The 7114-nt window shown below is 34.8% G+C and overlaps 1 pseudogene; it reads right to left on the bottom strand.

The window, feature by feature from the left end:
* Positions 1-2956: 2956 nt before the first annotated feature.
* Positions 2957-6232, bottom strand: LOC142611265 (receptor-like protein 6; annotated as a pseudogene).
* Between the last annotated feature and the right edge of the window lie 882 nt (positions 6233-7114).

The following is a 7114-nucleotide window of genomic DNA, read 5'->3' as shown; positions in this document are numbered from 1 at the left end:
ACTCTCTACACTCTAAAAAGGTATGGGTTGTGTTTGGGTACAAATCTCCTCTCAAGGTATGACAATGAGAGAGGGAAGGAAAAGAGGCTAGAATGATTTCTCACTAAGGATTAGTAGCTCTCTCTTTAAAAGATGGGTGTGTGTTGTAGAAAACCTATCTAGGGTTTTTCTTTCTGAATGACCTCCATACACATTTGTGGGTAATGAGGGTATATATAGTATGGGTGAAGGGTAAGAAAGTCACACTTAAAAATCCTCTAGGCAGAGAGTTTCGCGGGTGTCTCGCGAAAATGTCTTACTCGCGAGACACTAGTGAAATCCTTCAGGCTGGCACGTCGCTTCAGCTTCCAGCATGTGCTTCTCACGTGGCTCTTTCGTGGGTTAGCTACTAGCGAAACAGTAGCGAAAACCACTGATCTTCAATTTAGCTTGAATCTTCACCAACTTAATACTAAACCCAATACAATAAAATCCCACAAAATACAAGGAACAAAATTAAAGCAATTACAACACTTTTTGTCATGGAATAAAGCCAACATAAAACATAGTTGTAAATCACAACTTTACATCATCTTTCATAAGTTCCACAATCATGGTGAGAAGTTTTGCTTCCAAAATTCTATAACACTGTATTATTTTTTTACTTGGACGCTGACATTTCATTGGTTCTAAATCATATCTATATGCATCTCAATAGAGGATAAGATTTGAGGACAATAACTTCTCTAGTTAAATTTACCACTTCAATTTCTATGCAAGTTTTACTTTGCATAATTCTTCTTTCAATTATTTTTTCGATTATTTTTCATTAAATAAGTTTTACTTTGCATAATGCTTCTTTAAATTCACCATTTTAATTCACAAGTAAATGATTAGATTTTAAGCAACAACATCTTTGAAGCTTAGACAAATACCTAATCAACTTATCCCGAGCAAAAGTATCAATTGGTGCCATTTGATGAGTTGATACATCTTGCTGACAAAAAGGTTTCAAAGTGTTTAAAATGAGTTTTTTTTTTTTTTTTTAATTTTTTAAAATTTTTAGAATGCCATCAATTTAAAATGAAAAGTTTAGGAATTTCATACCGTTTGTGGTAACATTCCCTCGGAAATGTGTCAACAGAGAGAGAGAAGAAGCTCTGATTCACTCTTCTCCCAGGTCTGGCTAGAGCTGCGTTTGCCTTGTGGTGAAGAGAGAGTTCAATGATAGAGAAAGCAATTTCTGGAGGAGAGAGAGAGAGAGAGGGTACAGAGCTCGGCCACAGAGAGAGAGGGTGTGAAAATAATAATAACTTTGCTAAAAATTTATAAGATATAGCAATATAGCATGTTGTAAATCGGTTGTATATATTATATACTATTATATTTATAAAGATGGTATCAAAACTCCATATAAAAATAATGTTATTTACTTTTTCCCACTTTTTTTTTTTTTGAGAAGGATACGTATTCCCACTTAACTCATATCAATTTGGGAAAAAAAAATCATAGCATTTTAGAAAAAAAAAATTTATAAAAAATTCTATGTTCTTTGCAATTAGCATTACTCCGTTCAAAGGTCACATCTTAAACCTATATCATATAACAAAAATTGGTTCTAGAAGTAGTGGTGTGGCAAAGTAGAATGGCCATGTATATATAACACTAAGAAGTTTAGAGCAATTGCTGCTGTGGTATGGAGAAAAAAAATTATTACAAAGAGTGTTTTACCAAAAATAAAATAATAGAATGGCAAAGACCGTATATCACTATCTATCAACAATCTACCTGGGCTTGAAGGGAACTCCATTCCAAGTCTTACCATGAATTTGCGAAAGCTTTAATTTAGTCTTCTTTCTCATCTTTCACCGGGTCCATCTTGCATGATTTCCCTGATCATGGTGAGAAGTTCTGCTTCCAAAATTCTGTGACACTTCATTATTTTTTTACTTAGGCACTGACAAATTCATTGGTTCTATATCATCTTTATGCGCATCCTAATAGAGGATAAGATTTGAGAACAATAACTTCTCTAGTTAAATTCACCAGTTCAATTCCCGTCCGAGTTTTACTTTGCATAATTCTGCTTTCAATTATTTTTTTGATTTTTTCCATTAAGCAAGTTTTACTTTGCATAATTCTACATTAAATCCACCAATTTAATTCACAAGTACATGATTAAATTTTAAGCATAAGTATCAATTTGTGCCATTTGATGAGTTTTTTTTTTTGAAAAATAATTACAACACGTTGATAATCCTGCAGCTTAAACCCTTTCTCCCCTAGACCCTCAAGCACTTTGTACATGGGGAGGTGCCAATTCAACTGCAAGGACTTTGGCATGCCATTTGATGAGTTGAAACATCTTGTTGACAAAAAGGTTTCAAATTGTTTAAAATGAGTTTTATCATATGTTTAAAATTATTTTATAACCTATATTTGGTTTTTTATTTATTTATAAAACTTGATAGTTACAATGGGGAAGTGGCGATTTTAATCCTAGATGTCTGTTGAAAACACCAAGAAATACTTGTTAAGCTATAAGACTATTTGCTTTTTTAATAAAAGGTTAGTCTTACATGATACGCATTTATCATTAACATAAATTAACCTTTTGCTTTCACGTATGGTTTTCTATTTACAATAAGTTTTTTCATTTATTTGTAAAATATATTTAATATTTAAAATATTTATTTAACTTATATATAATTCTTATTTAAGTTGCATAATACTCTAGCATCTAAAAAATAAAAGTACTGTCCTTGTATTGAAAACTATAAACACAGTCCAATTCCACCTGTTATAATTTCAGACAAACGAAAAGAAGTAGAAATTTTTTAAATATATAAATATAATTGCAGATTAAAATATCAAGCTAGTTGTATATGAAAACAACATATTTTAGCATAATTTTACAATAACGTTCATTGAAAATATGAAATAGTACAAACATCTTACCTGACAAAGCTCATGTCCAATTGCAAGGATACACTTTTATTTTGCTCTTATAATGAAAGCAAAATAGAAAAACAGAGTTATTTATGGCTGTATGTATTGCTCCTCGTAATGAAAGCCATACCTACTACCTCCGCCCCACATGCCTATGTGCTCGGATTCCTCGGCATTGGTTTCCTCCAAGGTACAGCTGTGGGAAGATCCTGCATAAAATGTCATCAGCGTGTTTGCAATACCAAATCCTTCACCTCTTACAAAACACAAGAGGCCAAATGATCATCCCCAAGCCAAAAACAAATCCCAGTTCTACACTTAGGTAATTCCAGTCAATTAAAGGCCGAGAATTTGAGTTACTATCTTTGAATGTTGGAGGGGGCGACCTTGGCTTTGTAGATGTGCATGTTGTCTTCAAAGGGGACCCACATAATCCTTTGTTCCCCTCAAAGGAAGTTTCCAAAAATGTTGCAAATTGCTTGATGTATGGAATTGGCCCAACCAATTGATTAAACGAGAGGTTTAATACTGAAAGGAAAGTAAGATTATTTGCAAGTTGCATAGGGATCTCACCGCTAAGCTTGTTGCTTGATAAGTCCAGTGACTCAAGTTTACTTAAATTTCCCAGAGATGGTGGGATTCGGCCTGTGAAAGCATTGTGCGACAAGTTGAGACTATACAAGGATTTGAGCACTCCTATTTCTTCTGGTATTGGCCCTTCAAGATTGTTGCATGAAAGGTCAATTAAAGTTAAAATGGTAAGAATCTTCAACTCAATCTCCATATGTTTAAAGGTAATAGTTACTACATCTGGATAATACAATTTACAGTCATGAAAATGGAGGTAATTGAGCTCTGACTGAGCCTCATTATCAACCATCATTGCATCTGAGTTGGCCAAGGCTTTTATTGATAGCTTACCACTAAAGTTGTTAGAGGCTAGGTCTACAATTTGAAGCTTCGGCCCAGTAACATTTGGCCCTTCACAACCAACAGATCCATAAAATTTGTTTGATTGTTAGACAAGGACGCGCAAATTAGATATTCCTTTCAAGTAACAAGGGAAGGCATCATGTATCTGGTTGTTCCCAATGTCCAATACCTCCAAATGTGTGCAATTGGCAAGAGACTTTGGTACCACACCTTCTAGTAGGTTTTTATTGACATTCAGAGTTTGTAAACTACAATCACTTGGAAATGTATCAGATATTTTGCCAGTGAGGTTGTTTCTCCTTAGATTCAGAACCCATAAACTTTTACTCATTGAAGAGAAGCAATGGGGAATTGTTCCATTTATGAAGTTATTAGACAGATCTAGAGCTCCAACAAATGTAGCATTACATATTGATTCAGGGATTTGCCCATGGAATTTATTGTTTGAAAGAGATAAGAAAATACTAGGATTGCTGTCATTCCATGACAAGTCCAGCACTGGTATAACAGAGTTGAAATTATTCATTGACAAATCCAGATAATTAAAAAATGGTAGGGGAGTTGGGAGTTGCCCCTGGAGTCGGTTGGAGTGAAGGTCTAGCAAATATTTTGGAGAAAGATTGAGTAATGGTCCCTCAAGGTAGTTACATGAGAGATTTACAAAAGAAAGTTCAGGAAGTTTCCAAAACCAGTTGGGTATCTCCCCATGTATTTGGTTATCTGAAAGGTCTAGATACACTAAATTGGCTTGGTTTCTCAAGAATTCAGGAAATATTTTCAACTTGTTAGAGGCCAAAGCCAATTTCTCAATTTGGGGAAAGGAGGATAATGAGGAATTAGTTCCATTATATTCTATCAACAAGTTGTTATAAGAAAGATCCAAAGTTGTAAGATTTCTCAACTGTTGAATCACATGAAGCTGGAAGGAGCCATTGAAGTTGTTTGAAGAAAGTGATAGGGTATGAAGACCTTAGAGTTCAAAGATAGAAATGGGAATTGGCCCTTCCAAGTAGTTGTTATTCAAATCAAGTTCTTCCAGCAGGAAAGAAGAAACGTTTGAAAATTCAAGGAGTTGACCAGAAAAATGGTTGTTGCCAAGATGCAATTTTCGCAATGATGGAAGCAAAAAAAGAGACGCTGGAATACTCCCTTCAAGTGAATTGTGATGCAAATAAAGTTCCAAGAGACTCTGAAGCTCTTTCCCATGACTGAAAGTAATCTGAGCTATCAAATTATTACAAGAAAGATCTATCACGGTCAGATTCTTTGCTATGCTGAATGATGGAATTGGTCCGGTGAAGTTGTTTGATGACATGTCTAAACAAACCAATTGAGTAAGGTTTGTTATGGAGTTTGGGATTGATCCAGTGATATTGCACTCTGAAAAATCTATGTCAGATAACCTTTTAAGGTTGTCAATAGAATCAGGAAGTGTCCCTGAAAAATTTGTACCTCTAAGCAGCAGTGACTGAAGAGAACCATTTGGATAAAATTCTGGCAAAGAACCTTGAAGTAGTTCATTACCTGATAAGTCTACCGTCTGCAGTGTTGGAACCTGGAAGATCTTTTTTGGAAATTGTCCATTCAATCCACAAGAACGGAGATTCAAGGATGTCAAATTTCTGAAATCTGCAAAAAATTCTGGAACTGGAGCATAAAAATTGTTAGCGTTGAGATTGATTATTGAGAGAGATTGAAGCTTCTGTAAAGAGGAATCAAGAGGCCCCGGAAGATCACAATATGACATGTTCAACACTACTAGATTTGGCAGTGAGGATGATAAGGCTTGACACCACTCGTTCCCTTGCTATGATATATGTATACCATCAAGATAAAGTTCCGTAAGGCGCGTAAGGTTCTGATCTAGCATAGCTAAATTTGGGTTCTCAAGTTCCAACTCATTGATAGACAAATCGAGAGTAACTAACCTTGTGAGGCGTGAAATCTCAATCGGAATCTGCTCAGAAATGCCAGCATTTGACAAATTCAAATAACTCAAATTTGTCAGATTTCCGAATTCCGGTGGAATATAAGAATCGTAGAAGTAGTTATTAGCCAAATTCAGGTGCTGGAGTTAATGAAGGCGGAAAAGGCTACTTGAAATGTGGAGTCTACCATAGATTGATTCGTTGTTGAGGTCGAGACTAACAACACATCCCTCGCTGCAGGTTACTCCTTCCCACGAACAGCAATCAACACTTTCTTTCCAACGCACCAGTTTTGTGGACAGCGTACAGTTGAAATTGAGGCTGTTCTTGAATTCAAGCAAATAGGATTGCTGATCGCGAAGACATTGACCAGACACGGCAAAGATGAGGGTAAGTGAGCATATGAGTATCTGGAGAAGCCTTGAAAAGAGCTGAATTCTCATTGGAGGCTGTGAAAATAAACACTCAAGGGTAAATAATTGAAGGGTTGATGAAATTAATGGTGGGTTGAGGATAAACACTCATGAAGATGATTACCCTTTTAACCTGTGTCTCAAGCAGTACTGTGGAACCGAAAACAACCAGAAAAGCTGTTGCTTTCTCACTGTACGGATAAAGCCACTACTTTTGCCATGTGGCTTCTTTAAAAAAAAAAAAAAAAAATTGGACCATTTTCGGATTATTTTAATGTTAAAATTACGCCCTCTCATCGTTTGTTAGGCTACGTAGGAAAAATAAAGGACATAAGCTGGAATGTTTTCAAAATTTTACAGATTGAAAAAAAAATATTTAGAGGGTGTTTGGTAAAGTAATTTGAGATAAGATTTTTATAGTTTTTTTAAATTTATATAGGTGAAAAAGTGTGAACTTGTTGAACAAGAAAATTAACCAATTTTTTTATCTTTTAAAGCTCGACTTAGATCAGTTTCTTTTCTATCTTATCCATAAAGAATCAATACAGGAATATATATATATATAGGATTTTACTAATGTGTGCGTTAAAGTGTGAGACATACAATAGTATACTATTTTTGGAAAAAAATTTATCGAAAATTGAAAAAGTTTTACAATATTTTCAATTTTTCATAAAACATTTTTAAAAATTGAGTTTAAAACACACATTAACTGGACCTATATATATGCATGGTGAGACTTGTCATGTCATGTCATGGGTAGAATAAATGAGCATAGGAAAAACTTGGTAAGAAGATTTATAAGTCATCAATAATGCTAAAGGCATTGACGAGAAAACGCGGGTAAAAAGCTTTATTCCTATCCCATGACTCCCAGTTCTAAAAGTCATGCCCGACTTACAAAAGTCATGC

This window comes from Castanea sativa, chromosome 9 (assembly GCF_040712315.1).
Source record: "Castanea sativa cultivar Marrone di Chiusa Pesio chromosome 9, ASM4071231v1".
In the NCBI taxonomy this organism is placed as follows: domain Eukaryota; kingdom Viridiplantae; phylum Streptophyta; class Magnoliopsida; order Fagales; family Fagaceae; genus Castanea; species Castanea sativa.
This window is presented reverse-complemented; position numbering and strand designations above follow the sequence as displayed.